The sequence below is a fragment of the Pipistrellus kuhlii genome, unplaced genomic scaffold, assembly GCF_014108245.1.
Source record: "Pipistrellus kuhlii isolate mPipKuh1 unplaced genomic scaffold, mPipKuh1.p scaffold_m20_p_24, whole genome shotgun sequence".
NCBI classification, from domain to species: domain Eukaryota; kingdom Metazoa; phylum Chordata; class Mammalia; order Chiroptera; family Vespertilionidae; genus Pipistrellus; species Pipistrellus kuhlii.
The window spans coordinates 3112288-3129724 of record NW_023425523.1 but is presented as its reverse complement, the minus strand read 5'-3'; the positions used below and the strand labels follow the sequence as shown (position 1 = coordinate 3129724).

The following is a 17437-nucleotide window of genomic DNA, read 5'->3' as shown; positions in this document are numbered from 1 at the left end:
CTGCTGGTTGCTGCCGCCCCCCCCTTCCTGATCACCATCCTTTCCCTCTGCCCATTGGCATGCACCTTGGCTGGCCTGGTGCCGCCTGCTCGTTGCTCAGTCATTCCATCGTTCAGTCGATTTGCATATTACACTTTAATATATATATATATATATATATATATATATATATATATATATATGTAATTGATATTTTACAGAGAGGAAGGGAGAGAGATAGAGAGCTAGAAATGTCAATGAGAAAGAAACATTGACCAGCTGCCTCCTGAACACCCCCTACCGGGGATGTGCCCGCAACCAATGAACATGCCCCTGACCGGAATCGAACCCGGGACCTTTCAGTCCGCAGACCGACACTCTACCACTGAGCCAAACCGGTTTCGGCTGCCTATTACACTTTTATATAGGATTTCGTTGCATGTCTATCTCCTCTGAAATTTTACTTCTACAGGCACATCGAGGTGTAAAATTAAAATTCTGAAGCAAACACACTAAGAGATGGAAAAAGGGAAGACAGTTAACCTAAAGACTAGTCATTTTAATTAGTGTAGAGATGAATCAGGAGGGGTTAGAAAAATGAGTCAGGTCTAAATGGGAGTTTAGAATTCATTAGGATACTTACTTCAGCCACTCAATGGATTTGTAAGCTTTATTAAACAATCTACTCTCCCTGGGCCCCAGTTTTCCTGTCTTAAGATGAGAATTGGTAAAATAATATCTAACACTTCTTCGCTCTACCTATTAGGCTAGATGCTTACAAACAGACTCTTCTGGGTCAGCCCTGTCCTCTTCTGTGGACAAGGGGGAGGAGATTAAGGGTCCTAGTTTTGATAGAGCAATGAGCATATGTGAGAGATTTTATGTACATTAGTGTTAACATTAACTCATAGCACAAAATTGCTCTGTTAATTTGGCTAGTTGTCTTTAAACAGGTAGGCACATAGCCAGGAGTACTATCACAAGAAAATAAAGTACCCAAAACTGGTTTGGCTCAGTGGACAGAGCATCGGCCTGCGGACTGAAGGGTCCCAAGTTCGATTCCAGTCAAGGGTATGTACTGGGGATGTGCAGGAGGCAGCAGATCGGTGTTTCTCTCTCATCGATGTTTCTAACTCTCTCTCCCTTCCTCTTCCTCTCTGTAAAAAATCAGTGAAATATATATAAAAAAAGAAAGAAAAAGTAATCAATAGGCAAAGAAGTGTGTATATAAATTTATATATATACATATATTCAATATATTAATATTTTTATTGTAGGCAGGACACTGATTCTCTTCCTCTCTGAATTCAACAAAAAATATCCTATATAATAAAACCCTAATATGCAAATTGACCAAACGGCAGAATGACCTATCACTATGACATGCACTGACCACCAAGGGGCAGACGCTCAATGCAGGAGCTGCCCCCTGGTGGTCAGTGCGCTTCCACAGGAGGAGTGCCGCTCAGCCAGAAGCTGGGCTCATGGCTGGCAAGTGTAGCAGCAGTCGTGGGAGCCTCTCCCACCTCCTCTGCAGGCGGGCGATAAGGAGTGAGGGGTCTGGGACTGCGAGAGCCCCAGGCTGTGAGAGGCATGTCTGACTGCTGACTCAGGCCCTGGGAATCTGGCCCAAGTTGGCAAGCGGACATCCCCCAAGGGGCCCCAGACTGAGAGGGGGTACAGGCTGGGCTGAGGGACCTCCCATCCCAAGTGTATGAATTTTGTGCACCAGGCCTCTAAAATATATATATATATATATATATATATATATATATATATATATATATGTATGTATATATATGTATGTATATATATATATATATATGTATGTATATATGTATGTATATGTATATATATATTTCCTCCTATCTAATAAAAGAGTAATATGCAAATTGACCATCACTCCAACACACAAGATGGCTGCTCCCATGTGGTAAAAAATGGCTGCCCCCATGTGGACACAAGATGGCCATCACAAGATGGCCAGCAGGGGAGGGCAGTTGGGAGGGATAGGCCAGCAGGGGAGGGCAGTTGTGAGCGACCAGGCCTGAAAGGGAGGGCAGTTGGGGACATTAAAGCCTGCAGGGGAAGGCAGTTAGGATGACCAGGCTGGCAAAGGAGGGAAGTTGGGGGAGGACCCATGCCTACAGGGGAGGACAGTTAGGGGTGACCAGGCCTGAAAGGGAGGGCAGTTAGAGGCAATCAGGCTGGCAGGGGAGTGGATACGGGGTGATCAGGCTGGCAGGCAGAAGCGGTTAGTGGCAATTAGGAAGGCAGGCAGGCAAGCAGTTGGGAGCCAGCAGTCCTGGATTGTGAGAGGGACTAAACGGGCAGTTGGACATTCCTTGAGGGGTCCCAGATTTGAGAGGGTGCAGGCTGGGCTGAGGGACACCCCCCTTCCTGCACCGGGCCTCTAGTATACACACACACACACACACACACACACACACACATATATATATATATATAATATAATATAACATAACATAACATAACATAACATAACATAACATAATATAATATAATATAATATAATATATGAATGACTAGAAAGAGTGGGGAGAAAGTCGGATTCAGTAACTACAAAGCACTGTAGGCAGGACACTTTTTAAAATGCAACAGGCAGACCTGGAAGTTGAACCACGTGTGGTTGAACCACGTGTGGATTCCAGTGCAGGGCAGCAGGCCACCTCACCTCAGTAAACACCGCTGACTGCCTGGGTCTGGCTCTGGCCTGCCTGCCAGGGACAGCCAGACACAGGAAACCTGACAAATCACTAGCATCTTTCACTTCTTTATTTTTAATTCTTTATTACTCACCAATCCCCCCTGTGCCCAGGCAATGGCTGGGAACAGAAGTTTCTCTTATACACAGTAGCAAGGACATACTTTCTCGCCTCTTTCCTTCTGAAGGGACAGTGTCAAGGACATGTTCAGACCTGGTCTGAGAATGTAACATCAGAGAAACTGCTGCTATATTTACCCCTACTTGCCTTTCAGGCAGAGCAATTAGTATGACGAGAAACAGCAGAGACAGACTGGCCAGGGTACCTCCAGAGAATAAAAAACGCTGAATTTTAAAGGTCCCTATGACTTTTACGTGGCAGTCATTTTCTCCGAGGCTAAATTTCGCTTTCCTCTTTTGGAGGAAATCTTTGGTGGAAAAAGAAAAAGAAAAAAAATTCTTGGTGGAGAACCAAAGTTCCAGCCACGTTTGTGATTTTGTTTGCTTATTTGTTTAAGAATATAAATTGAAATCCACATTTATTTAAAGATATTATCTCTTAGGAGAGAATTAAAGGGATTTAACGGTCTGCTTGTGTCTACATTGGCCTCAGCTGCACTCACACTCCTCACCCCTCTGGACCAATTACTTTTATTTTCCGGGCCTCAGTTTCCTGCTCAGTAAATGAAGAGGCAATCCTGCTTCTCTGGGAGAGGCGTTGGAAGGAGGAGTATGGATAAGGCCTTGAAGGGGAAGAAGTGTTACTCATCTATGGTGCAATTCAACTGTCACTTTGGGAGGATAGTTTTGTTTTGTTTTTTAAATCCTCACCTGAGGGTATTTTTTCCATGGACTTTTAGAGAGAGGGAGGAAGAAATACGTCCACGTGAGAGAGACACATCAATTGGTTGCCTCCTGTATGAACCTTGATCCGGGGCCGAGGACTTAACCTGCAGCTGAGGTTCGTGCCCTGGACTGGGAATTGAACCCGAGACCCTTTGGTCCAAGGGTCAACCATTGGGAAAAATTGGCCAGGGCATGGAGTATATTTTATTTTACTTTACTTTATTATTTATTTCATTTTATTTATTTCATTTCCTTTTTGGAGTATATTTTAAGTGCTGGTAGACAACAGAGTAAGACATCTACCTTTTATATTAAAAAAAAAAAAAAAAAAGCCGAAACCGGTTTGGCTCAGTGGTAGAGCGTCGGTCTGCAGACTGAGAGGTCCCAGGTTCGATTCCGGTCAAGGGCATGTACATTGGTTGCGGGCACATCCTCGGTGGGGGGTGTGCAGGAGGCAGCTGGTCGATGTTTCTCTCTCATCGATGTTTCTGGCTCTCTATCTCTTTCCCTTCCTCTCTGTAAAAAATCAATAAAATATATATTAAAAAAAAAAAAAAGACATCTACCTTTAAGGAGTTAACAATCTGGTAACTATTGGTTAACAAAAATTTACAGAGAACCTTAACCACCAGGCAGCAAATGATGAGCGCCCAGGTTGCAGCTGAAAGAATGTGGAAGGAGGTAGAGGACTGGGGGAAGATCAGAGGAAGGAGCTGCATTGAGATAGAGAAGAAAGAAGAAAAAAGAAGAAAGGAAGGTGTGGAGGAACCCCAGCTCCAGATGAGTGCAGGGCAGCAGGTCCGAGAGGAAGGGGTGGCAATGGGTTCTCGATGGAGAGGCTGTGTGAGGTCTGTGCTCAGTTCCACGGGCATCACAGTGCGGCCAGGAGCAGGCACCTGGGTGTGCGTAGCTGTGGCAGTTGCAGTGGCGGAGGGCGCAACCCTGGAGAGATAAAAGGAACAGGTGCTTGGGGGAGGGGGATGGTGCTGCCTGTGGAAGTGGGGCCCTGGCGGGGTTGTGAGAAAAGCATTTTCGGGGACCCACAGGGGAGAGTGAGGTCGGTGCTAAGATGTATTTGTGGTACCAGATGCAAAATCAAAGGAGTGCCCCTGCCATGCCATGTCCCATCTCCGTCCAGCCTGCATGGAAGAAGTCCAGCCTTGCCTTCGTCAGGCCCAGAAATAGGACCAGCGTGCAGAGCTGTGTGCCATGTCAAGGCTGGTTCAGTTCAACCTTTCCCTCATCGGCCAGCGCGGTCTGTGCTCCCTGCGCAGCTGCCCTCGGGCTGGCGCCGTGTCCAGGCCTGCACTTGGAGCCTGAGCAGTCTGCCCGGGGCTCCAGGGACTGCCAGAGCCACAGGGCCACTTCAGGGAGAACACGCAAACAAACAGGATGAGCCAGTGTTGGGGGGGGGGGGGGGTGAGGCGGCGAAGGGAGGGGGGCATTTTGTTAGCTGGGATTATATTATCTTGGGCTTGGGAAGGACCAGAGGTTTTTCAAAATGACAAATCAACTTCCCAAGCTCTCATGGGCTTTGGAGGGGCCCACCTCCTAACCAGCCTGTTCTTTCCCCCAGGCTGGACTGACGGGCCTCCGGTGGCCGCTGTGGCTCCCACTGTGCACGTGCTCACCTCCCCCTTCATGGTTCTTCCCGCCCCTCCCCTCCCCTCCCCCCAGGGACCTGCGGGAAGCACAAGTGGTTCTTGGGGAGCCTGTGAAGCTCTCACTTCCTAGGGGAGCAAGCCTATGTCCCCCAGTGGATGATGCTTAATGTCTTATTTCCTCTGCTCCCTCCCTTTATTAATATCTAGCTCCCTAACTAATATCTGCTAATAAAGGCAGAGCAGCACAAAGTCTTCGTTGATTAAAATCACCCACAGGGTATCTCTGTGTCAAATCTGTTCAAGGGAGAGCTTCCTCCCAGGATGTCCACCCTCAGTAGTTATACTCACCCCAGTCTGATTTGAATCCTGCTTTCTTTCCCAAGCATGATTCCTGGCTCCCCAATCAGAGGCTGAACTTCCTGAAAACAGGGCCTTTACTTCACCTCCCTCCTCGGTGCCCGGCAGCCCCAGTGCCTTCTGAACGATGACTCAGAGTGAAGAGACTGGCTCATGCCCTCCAGGCCCGCCTACACTTCCCTTCTGCTTTTGTTCCAGGCACTTGCAACATCATCCAAAACATTCTGAGGGTGAAAAAGGGAAAATAATCAGTAGGCAGACGGGGGAGGAAGAGAGGTGCCTGTGACATAGTCAAACACCAGCTTTGGGTTATGGTCCTTTAAAAAAAAAGTTAAGAGCATTGACTAAGCAGATTTTAGGTCTGGCATCTTGCAGTTCAAATGCATTATCTCACTGCATCGCGTTAGCAATCCTAGGAGGTAGCAACTATTATTTCATAGATGAGAAAGCTGATGCACAGAGAAGTTCAGTAGTTTGGTCAATAACTGATGACAAGTGACAGACTCAGAATTTGAATCAGTTCTTCAATCCCAAATCTTCCCACAGAGGGAAATCAGTATAAATTGAAAAAATATATTTTAATCCCAAACATTGTTTCAACTCATGTTCAAGGAAGGTGTAAGAGTTTAGCCAGGACCGGTTTGGCTCAATGGATAGAGCGTCGGCTTGGGGACTGAAGGGACCTGGGTTCGATTCCAGTCAAGGGCATGTACCTTGGTTGCGGGCATATCCCCAGTAGGGGGTGTGCAAGAGGCAGCTGATCGATGACTCTCTCTCATCATGTTTCTAACTCTCTATCTCCCTCCCTTCCTCTCTGTATAAAATCAATAAAAAATATATTAAAAAAGGAGTTTATTAATATCTCCTTCCTTCCTTCTTTCCTTCCTTTCTTTTTTATATTTTTATTGATTTCCAAGAGGAAGGGAGAGGGAGACAGGGATGGACACATCAATGATGAGAGAGAATCATCAATCAGCTGCCTCCTACACACCCCTACTACGGATCAAGCCTGCAACCTGGGCATGTGACCTGACCAGGAATTGAATGGTGACCTCCTGGTTCATAGGTTGACACTCAACCACTGAACTACGCTGACTGGGCAAGAGTTTATATTTATTTAGAATTAAAGGGATCATGAGCTTTAAAGTTTGAGAATCACTGGTCAATAGAGTCACAAGGGCCTCACATTACCCACTAACTCCAATCACCACCGGTACCCAGGCATCTGTGTGCAGGAGTGAGTCAGCCACCCCTTGAGGCTGTGACTCCAACCTGAGTAATTGGCTGGGAGCAGGCTGGAAGTGGGAGAAGAGGAAGCCGAAGGCTGATCCTGCCTTTCCTGGAAGAGTCTGGTTCTGAGCCACCACAGCCCCTATAGGTTTCCACCTCTGCTGCTGACAGAATGACGTCAGCCAGAACTGTTTCCTCCTGCATCTTTCTAAAAGGGTGTTAAAAAGCATGGACTCACTCACACGTTTTAAAGTTGACATCTAACGTTTTCCATCGTATTTCAGCATGACCCCAAATGTCTTCAGACCCCAAGACTCACGTGGCCCCTTCTCTTGGCCTTTCCCCTTTGTCTCCTGGTGAACTCAAATTTCCCCCTTTCAGATCTTAATGCAATTCCCTCCTTCAAGATGCCTTCCCCGCCCTCTGATGGCCTAGATACCCACAGTCTGTTCAGTGCATTTGATGGATAGCCGTGCTTCTGAAAATGAGGTCCACCGTTGACCATGTGAGGATACTTTGGGTGTGCTAAGAATGCAAATCAGAATTCCTGGGTGAGGCCCAGGAAGCTGTATTTTAATAAGTGTCCAAGTGGTTATTTTCTATAGGAAAGTTTGGAGAACACTGCTATCCTGGATACACATACTTCTCTCCCTCTCTCTCTCTCTCTCTCTCTCTCTCTCTCTCTCTCTCTCTCTCTCACACACACACACACGCACACACACACACACACCACACACACACAGCTGCCTTCAGCTCCTGCGGCTGCTGATGCCACTTGGTCCTTCCCCTGCAGTTTCCCTCAGCAAGGCCATGGGGTTTGTTTTTCTCCATGTGGACCGTGTTCATTTCCTGCTGCTTCTAAGAGGCTGGGAGAGGGTAGAAAGCAAGCACGAAAGCTGGAGGGCAGGGGGAGGGCGAGCTAAGGCAGTGGAGCTTTCAAGAATGAAAAGGAACACGCTTAGTGACAATGCTCCTTTGTGAAGAGTTAGCTTTATGTTGATGGAGCTGCAAGTCATTAGCAACCCAGCCGCAGGGCGGGCAGCTGACCTGGTCATTCTCCTGCGCCAGATCGCCCCCTGCTGCTGACAGATAAATAACACTAGGGATGCGGGAACTGTCCAGGAAAAGGAGGAGTCCCTGGGGCTGGGGTGGGAGAGAAGACGTGACTAAGGCCAAGAGGTCACAGTGTCATCACTCCAGGCAGTAGAAGACTCTTCTTAGGATCTGGTTTGCAGGGAAGGAAGAAGTGGCCAGTTCAATGGGTGTTTCCAGAACCCAGCCAAACCCCAAAGTGGGTTCAGCCAACACCTCCACCAGCTCCCATGAGTCCAAGCTCCCATTTGATTTGGTTCTGCAGCCATGGTTTCCCCCTTCTTACTCTTACCTCACCTTGAAAAGAAGGGGGTTTAAAATAGGAAGAAGGGTTAAAAAAGAGGGGCAGGATTTTTGGTGTGAGGCATCCAGGGGCAATTGGTCAAATGTCAGACTTTTAAAAAAAATCTCATTTTCAAAGTCTGTTTCTTTTGTCCCATGAAAGCACCGGGTCTTTCCTCTTCTCTTGCCAGGGAATTCTTACCCCACCATGTGAGTCAGCCCTTCTTTATTGCCCACTTTATTGCTCTTGGGAGTGATGGTTCGTGTGGGTCAGGAAGAGAGCAAAGATTTGAGAAGAAAAGCTCAAGCACAGCAGTTGCTGCTGCCAGCCTGGGGCAGTGACCCGTTTCCTTATAGCTCTGGCTTCTGCCCCTTCCCAGCTCTGATTGGCGCTGGCCACGAGCGGGCCACACCCCTGCACCTTTGGATTCTTGCAGAGCACAGGACTCCTGGGGAGATGCCATTAGGGTTATCTGGAAAATTGCTGAACCTGCCCCAAAGGAGCTAGAGTAGCATGGAGGGAGGAAGGAGGAGGAGAGGGGGGGAGATGGGGAGATGAGGAGTGGGGTGAAGATGGGAGTGTACTGAAATCCTCTGGCTCTTCCTAAACACTCTCATGCACAGAGTAAGTCAATCCATGTGATGCCAAGCCCCCAACCAAGGAGATTCCTTTGGATAAAAATCGGGTGGTTTGGTTGGTTTTGGGTCTACATGAGGCCAAATATTTGTATCTTCAGATAACCACATTTGGTTACTTTTATCTGTAAGCTCCCAGATGTATGCTGGTTATCTGTTTCTATTAAAATCAAAGTACTTTAACTCAGCCAGTGTGACTCAGTATTTGAGCATTGACCTATGAACCAGGAGGTCACGGTTCGATTCCCAGTCAGGGCACATGCCCGGATTGCAGGCTCTATCCCCAGTAAAAGGGGAAGAAGGGGTAGCAGGCAGCTGATCAATGATTCTCTCTCATTATTGATGTTTCTATTTTTCTCTCCCTTCCTCTCTGAAATCAATGAAGATATATTTAAAAATTTCTTGAGAAGTTGTGGTAAAAATATAAGGGTATCAGACGAAAACAAATGTCACAAATGGGGAAATGACAGATACTAGAACTGCTTACCAGGAAGTAGGATATTGATCACAGGGGGCGGGGAGAGAAGTTTTTGGGGGATATCCCAGCGATTTAAATAGATGTTTTGTGGACACTTCAAAAAGAAAGGTATTGACACTTAAAATGAGTATGAGTCTTCTAAAACTATTTCATGTCAAGTTATCTATATTTTATGATAAAGTTACTAGGAGTGAATTAGAGCGATGCCATAGTTGCACTCTGTCTTGATTTTAGAAAGACATTTACAGAGTAAGTTCATGTCATTAAGGAAATGATGAAAGATGTGACAAGGTTCTAATATTGTTTGCTGGGCTATATGGGTTGAACAGCTTGGTGTTTTTATCAAGGACTTAAGAAAGCATTTAATTAAATTTGTAGATGACAAATTTAATGAATTACACAATAGGGTTAAAAATTTTTAGAGTGTTGTTATTTTGGGATAATTACTCCAAACCAATAAGAATATTATTGTAGCAATCGCGTGGAGACCACCTGCGTGTGGTGCTCTCGTGGCTGCTCTGGCCAGATATTTCAATAAATCTTTGCCTGCTTATTAATCAATTTTTAAAAAAAGAATATTATTGTATCCTGGAATTAAATCTAGAAACAAATTGAACAGGTAGGAGCTTTTGGATGCTGGTTCAAAAGAAAACCCTATGACAATCCCTGTGGTGGGACTTCATTATTTCCAGTGTACCTGCTAAAAACAAGCAAACAAAAACAAAAAAAAGGAAAGAACTTTCCCCTGGGTGGCCACTCTGGGGCTCTGTGTACGGTTTGTTGTACCATTCTTTAGGAAGATCTTTAAAAACTGTGGGATATTCAATGATGATAATGCTGTGCAGGGGGTTTTAGAATACATTTTCTCATATAATTCTTTTTTAAAAAATGTTTTTTATTTATTTTTAGAGAGAGGAGGGGAGAGGGGATAGATAGAAACATCATCTATCGGCTGCCTCCTGTACTTCCCCTACTGGGGATCGATCCCAAAAGCTCGACATGGGCCCTGACCGGGAATCGAACCAGTGACCTCTTGGTTCATGGATTGACACTCAATCACTTAGCCATACTGGTCTGGCTCTCATATAAGTCTTCCAATAATCTTGTGCGCTAGCTATTCCTATCATTTCACAAGCAAAGAAACTGGGGCATAAGATTAAGCTTTTGTCCTAAATCATACAACTGTAATTAAGATTTATGCACAGATCTGGCAGATGTTTCCACCCATATGCTTAGAAGGATGACCAGGTCACTGTGGCTCTGTATGGTCCTGGAGCAGGTCCTCTATCTAAATTCTTTTAGGCATCTAGGGGAGAGGTGAAAGGTTTTTCTGAGTTTTTTGGTTCTTAAAAATAGCCAGTTTAAAAGAATCGGATCCCAAAGAGGCATCTTTTGGGGTGGCAAACCCTCTTCCCCCTTAATCCTAAATTAAACTGTGCCTTAATACAAATGGTTAAGACTCAGGATATGCATTTTAAAGTATTTTTAGTGTCATGTGGAAAATATGGCGCTGGGGGTATAATTAGGACAAAAATGTTGATCATTATCAGCAAAGACTTGATACGGAGCAGAACTGTCCCAAAATGGAATGGGCTGCTTAGGGGAAAAGTGTGTGTGCCTGCGTCCCGGCTCTGCATGCTGGGATGTGGCCGTGGCCACACAGTCCCCGAGTTTCTCGACAGAGCGTCTTACAAAGCGTATTTACGAGAGCTGGTGACTCACCCTGGGTTCCTCCCAGGAGTGATGACATGTGAGTTGGGTCTGTACTAGATGGAAACTTGAGTTGGTGAATTCTATGATTCTTTTTGTAAATATTTAGAAAATTTGATGTTTTCAGATGTTATGCAAATGTTAGCTCACGTGTTGCCACTATCACTCTACCCACCTTCCCTCTTCAGTCGCTCACAGTTGTTGCTGTTTTTGTTTTAATGGTTATTCAAATAAGATTGGCCTATATGTCTACCTTGTCTTTTTGAAAATTTATTTATTTATTATCCCTTTTGTTGAATTTATTGGGGTTACCTTGGTCAACCAAATTATAAAGGTTTAGGCGCATAATTCCACAGCACATCATCTGTACACGGCGTTGTGTGTTCACCACCCTGAGTCAAGTCTTCTTCCATCACCTTTATGCCCGCTGTGCCTACCTCCTTCACCTCCCCCACCTCCCCTACGTAGTTCTGTACTCAGACATTCAGAGCAGTTTCATTTGTAATAGACAAAAACTGGAAATGGCTCAAATGTCCATCAATAATAAATAAACATATTGAGGTATATCCCAAACCATGGAATATTACTCAGCAATAAAAATGAATGAAATATTGATGCACACAATAGCATGATGAACCGCAAAATAATTATATCACTAAGAGAAGCCAGATGAAAAAAAAAAGAAAAAAAAAGTACATTTTGTGCTATTTAATTTACATAAAGCTCTAGACTATGTAAACTAATCTATAGTGACAGAAGACAGATCAGCGGTTGCCTGTGGATAGGGTTGATGTAAATAATTTTATTTTAAAAACTTTTCATTTTTTACTTATTTTTATTTATTTTTATTTTGGGAATGGATTACAAAGGAGCAGAAGGACACTTTGGGGAGTAACCAAAGGCACATTATCTTTAAAAAAAAAAACATTTTTAAAATTGGTTTTAGTGAGAGGAAGAGAGATGAAACATTGATGAGAGAAACATTGATAGGCTGCCTCCTGCACGCGTCCCCCTGGGGATCCAGTCCTGACCTCCTGGTTCATGGACCATTGCTCAACCATGGAGCCACACCGGCCGAGCGGTACATTATCTTGATCATGGTTATGGTTTCACAGGTGTATATGCAGGTGCCAAAACCCACCCAGTTGTAAACTTTACATATCTAGGCAGTTAATGCTATGTCAATTACATCTCAATGTAGTTGAAATTTAAAAAGGAAAATGTGGAAAGCGGTTTGGAGCCAGAAATGAATGGATTTGGAAAAACTTCAAAATGGTTGCATGTAGAACAGAAAGCTGCTATAAGGTCTGTTCAGAGATGACCTAGTTACTGAGACTGCAAAGGCTGAGCTGGAAGCTCTTTCAAAGGTCTCCTCTCCGTCCTCTTCCCTTGGAGCCAGGTCTTTGGGACTCGGCTGTAGTGAGAGAATAGCCTCCTGTCTCTCTGGGATTGAATCAGAGGTTTGGGGGTTAAGAAACCTGGTCATTGTTCAAGTTTAACAATGAGTAATGAGCACTTAGAACATGCAAGGTCTTTGTTGTCATTGTAATGGTCATCGTCATAGCAGGGGACTTCAGATGCAGTATCTTCTTCACTTCTAACAGTCATCTATGATATGGGTATTTTTATTATTTTCAAAAATATTTTTATTGATTTCAGAGTGGAAGAGGGAGGGAGAGAGAGATAGAAACACCAATGATGAGAGAGAATCAGTGATCGGCTGCCTTCTGCACACCCCACACAGGGAATAGAGCCTGGAATCTGGGTATGTGCCCTTGACTGGAATCGAACCCAGGGCCCTTTGGTCCGCTCTAGCAACCGAGCCAAACCAGCTGGGCTAAATATATTTTTATTGATTTCAGAGAGGAAGGGAGAGGGAGAGAGCGAAACGTCAATGATGACAGAGAGCCATTGATCGGCTGCCTCCTGCACACCCCACTCTAGGGATCATGCCTGCAACCCGGGCTTGCACTCTGACTGGGACTGGAAATGTGGCCTCCTGGTTCATAGGATGATGCTGAACCACTGAGCCACGCCAGCTGAGCCCTCACCATCGCTTTATACTGAAATGAAAAAGGGAGAGTCCCCGCTCTTGAGGCCCCATGGTCTGGCGGGGGAGACTGGCACAGAAACACATGGTCCCTAACATTGACGAGCCTGGTGAGTGTGTCCGAAGTGCCACAAAAGGACTAAGGCAGCCACCCCCACCCTGCCTCGGGAAAACGGGGAAAGTGGCCTTTGAGCTGGGCCCTGAAGGATAGGGAGGGTTTGCCATGTAGAGAAGGGGAAAGAGTGTGGCAGGCAAGGCACTGAGGAATCAGACATGAAGGCATACCAGAGTGGGGGGAAAGCCAGTGATGCTGAGAGAGAGTGGAGTGGTGCAGTAGGGAAAGTAGCAAGGACTTGAGATGAGAATGGGGGCAGCTTGTGAGAGGCCTTCACGGGCATTGAGGAGCCGCAGGGCGTGTGTCAGAGAGGAGCAGGGTCAGAGCTGCCGTGTGGATACTGGGCTCACCCCTCCTCTACAACGTAACAAGGAGAACCTGAGGCTTTGCCATGATCCGAGAGACCCTGCTGCGCTCAGACCAGCGATGATGTTGGAGGAAGAGGAGCAGCCACTCTGGTTATGTATCTGCTTCTGCTCAGGGGAGTCAGCCTTGGGCTGTGGGTCCAGAAGGGGCAGGCAGGGGCTCCAGCAAAATACTGCTACGGTCCTGTTCACAGAAACCCCAGGCATGCTTCTTTGTCCATTGTGATCGCTGCCTAGAGAGGACAATACTTTATTGGGATGCCATCCAGTGCAGCTATGAGGTAGGAGCTTTCAATGAGGCTTGATCTTCCTTCTCAGCTATGTTTGTGGTACCGCTGCCTCCCTGTGGGGTCCTAAGCTGGCTAAAAACCCCCGCAGGGCCACCTGCTTTCTCATTCACACTCAGCAGGAGAGACAGCCCCGTTGTCCCTGTATTACCAGCAGCCTCTTCAGTAGCATGCATCATAGCGCTGGGGATAAAATGCAGCGATTACCTTCGCCTTCAGGGGCCTCTTGCTTGATCTCTGGAGTGAGGTAAAGGAGTCCTCTTCCTGAAGACTAAATAGATATCTAATTTTAAAACAGGACTGCTGGGAAAGGAGCCACAGGTCCACCAGGTAGGTATCAGAGATGCAGAGGACTTGCTTAGTTAACCCGATGATTTCCATATAACCTTATTCACTGGTTCTTTTTATTGATTTCAAAGAGGAAGGGGGAGGGAGAGAGAGATAGAAACAACAATGATGAGAGAAAATCATTGATTGGCTTCCTCCTGCTCCCCCTCCACTGGGGATCCAGCCCACAACCCTTGGCATGTGCCCTGACTGGGAATCCCTCATTATTGCCACTTCTTCAGTCATAGTTATGAGTTTATGTCGCTGAACTTTGCTGAATGTAAACGGATCGGAAGGATTGGGCCAACGTATTGAAGGGACCAAAGTCCTGCCGCCTAAAGCTGCTTTGGGGGACATTAATTTGAGCTGTTGATTAAGAAATGAGACTCAGAAAGAACCTTTGACCCTCTCCCCTTTCCTGCCAGGAGGTTTGGAAAGAGAAACTGCTTCAGGAAGGCGATCTTAGGATGCCAACTCAGCTTCATTTGAATTGAGTTGGGTAAATAGAGGGCTTCAGAAGCCTCCCCTTGGGTCCCATTGTGTCTGAGTCACCCCGCAGGGGTTTTCCTGCTCTGCGTGCTGTTCCTCAGCTCCCTGCAAATCCCACATCCTCACTTCTGAAATCCAACACCCCGTCCCCTCCCCGCCTCTCCTTTGTCCAAAGCTGTTTTATGTACCCAGTGTTATCTCACTGTCTGGAATTGTCATTCCCATGTGAATTCCCCATGCACCTGGGTTAAAGCTTAGGTTTTCTCCTGATAATCTGTTCATTTGATTATCAGTCCAGCCAGAATTTAGAAGGTGGGAGGGAAAATATTAATATTTTTTTTAATCCCCCACAACATAATTAGAATGAACAATAACTAACACTTATGGAGACATACATATTCCAGGCACATTGCAAGGTGTTTTACATGCATTATCTCATTTCATCCACTCAGCAATCTTATGACATAGAGAGTATTATCTTTTTCACAGGTAAGAAAACTGAGGCCCAACAACTTAATTGTCCAACGTCTAGTGTGTGCCTAAGATAGGATCCCTGGCATTTAACTCATTTTACACAGTGTTTGTCCCAGAACCATAAATAGAAGAGATTAATGGATAGTTCATTTCCCAATCCTTTCTGTTTCCTGAGACTTTTGTAAGGGATCTGTCGGGGCCTGCAAGGTGGCATTCACTGAGGTTTTGCTTTTAAATCACCTCTTGTACCATCTACCACCTTTTATATACACTGTATTTTACCCTAGGAGATTACTTCTAGTATTTATCTATAGGTAGAAAATGGGTGTGATCCAAATACATGTTCACAAATTACACTTACCGTTTATATCTATGCACACACCCCTGTATTTAAACACATATAAAATGTGTTATGGAGGTAGTACAAGGGACGGAACGTTGATTTAGAGTTTCGCTTTTGACTAGCACTGTGACCTTAGACAAACACCATATTTGTTTAGTTTGCTTTTTAAAATCTCTCCAATGGGGAGACAGTGCTTGCTTTTTCTAACTGTGACTATCTGAGGTTTGAATGAGATCCCAAACCTAGCAAGGAGTCTTGACCATACATTTTTTTGCCCGCTACTGAGCCGTCCATATGAACTCTAGTAAATGTGTGAGATGTGTCTTCATCGCCTTTTACAGGTAACGTTGAATCTCTGTGTGTCCCAGTTGATGATTCATAGATGTCCCTCCCCTTGTTTCTAGATGAACTTCTGGAGTTCTGGGTAATGCGCATGGGTCAGGTGCTGCGAATTTAACTAGAAAGTAGGGGAAAGAACAGAAGGAAAGAGCAGGAGAGCCATTTTTACAACTTACCTACTAGCATTTTAATTTTTAATTTTAATTAATTTTTTTTTTTTTACTATAAAACAGGTCACTATTGGCCGGGATGGGAGAAATGGGTCCTTTTATACACTGTTGGTGAGAGTGTTGATTCGTCTACAACTGAGAGGGCAGGGCGGGGTAAGAGGGCAGGTGGGGTGAGAGGGCAGGGTGGGGCAGGTCCAGCTCCAGGTAACTGGACCCTAGGCCTAACCTAACCAATCAGGTCAGCCAAGGTAGGGGCACCACCCTCCCTATAAAACCCATTGATATGTTAAGTCCTTCCTCTTTCTCACCATGCCCTTGTTGGTGTAGGTGAGACTGGGCTCAGACTAGTCCGAAATAAATACAGCCTTTCTGCAATTGCATTGGATTCGGCTCCCTGGTAGTCTTTGGGGTTGATGACACTTGGGCACAACACAACTTTGGAGAACTAGTTATCCAATGAAAGACCAACATAAATAAAAAATTAACAAGTGTAAACTCATGTTTATACCGGGGATGAGAAGATAGACAACGGATAGTTAACTGGCCATCCTGGGAGAAGTTCCCCTTTTTACTTTATGTTCTTCTGCACAGTCTGAACTTACAGACAAGCATTTATTATTATTGTTATATTTTTCAAAAAAACCTAAAAGAAGCCCAGAGCAGAGGCCCTGTGGATGTGCTCAGCTCAGCTGTGCTCCGGCGTCCTCCCTCCCTGGCCCGCAGTCCCCGTAGGGCGCTGACCCTGGCCTGGCAGGCCCTCCGCGTGCTGTTTTGCTGTCCATTACCAGCTGCTTAAGCAGCAGGTTCCCCGTGGCTGGTCAGCTGGAACCTGCTTCTGGAAGACAAACAGGAAGGACGCAGCTGTCAGCGGCCTCACGGGCAGGAAAATAATTTAAATCTTAAGACACCGAGGGAAACTTCCTGCCTCTGCTTGGCTCGCTCCCCTCCCCAGGCAGAGGGGCCCCGAGGAAAGCCTTGCATCGGCGTGGATGACCGTGGATGACCGGCTTCCAGCCTCGGGCCTCCACACTCAGTGAGGGCTGCGGTCCACAGGCCACGTCTCACTGGGTCCCGATCCCTTAGGTGTAACTGGAGCTCCCTTCTCTCTCTCTCTCTCTCTCTCTCTCTCTCTCTCTCTCTCTCTCTCTCTCTCTCTCTCTTTAATATATTTTATTGATTTTTTTTTACAGAGGGTAGAGAGAGGGATAGAGAGTTAGAAACATCGATGAGAGGGAAACATCAATCAGCTGCCTCCTGCAAACCCCCGCCTCCCCCCCCCCCCCACACACACACACTGGGGATGTGCCCGCAACCAAGGTACATGCCCTTGACCGGAATTGAACCTGGGACCTTTCAGTCCGCTCTATCCACTGAGTCAAACCGGTTCTGGCAGAGCTCCCTTCTTTTATGCAAGACGCCTGCAGGACCTGGGGCAAAGAGAGGTCAGGGGAGGCAATGTAATAGGTAGGACGCAGGTAGATGGACAGCAGATCCTGGCTGCCGCTTTCTCGCTATGTGGCCTTAGGCGGGTTATTTCAC

At 46.0% G+C, this 17437-nt stretch overlaps 2 long non-coding RNA genes across 2 annotated transcripts in view; one reads left to right on the top strand and one right to left on the bottom strand.

Annotated features, from left to right (window-relative positions):
- The window catches only part of LOC123652973, a 32607-nt gene that overhangs the window by 12751 nt on the left and 2419 nt on the right, over positions 1–17437 (top strand). The gene's annotated exons all lie outside the window — the stretch shown is intronic.
- On the bottom strand, positions 2693–6036 carry LOC123652972. The gene is made up of 3 exons (XR_006742565.1): positions 5503–6036; positions 4117–4492; positions 2693–3853 (listed from the first exon to the last, which is right to left on the bottom strand). It is a non-coding gene; the product is annotated as an uncharacterized LOC123652972 (long non-coding RNA).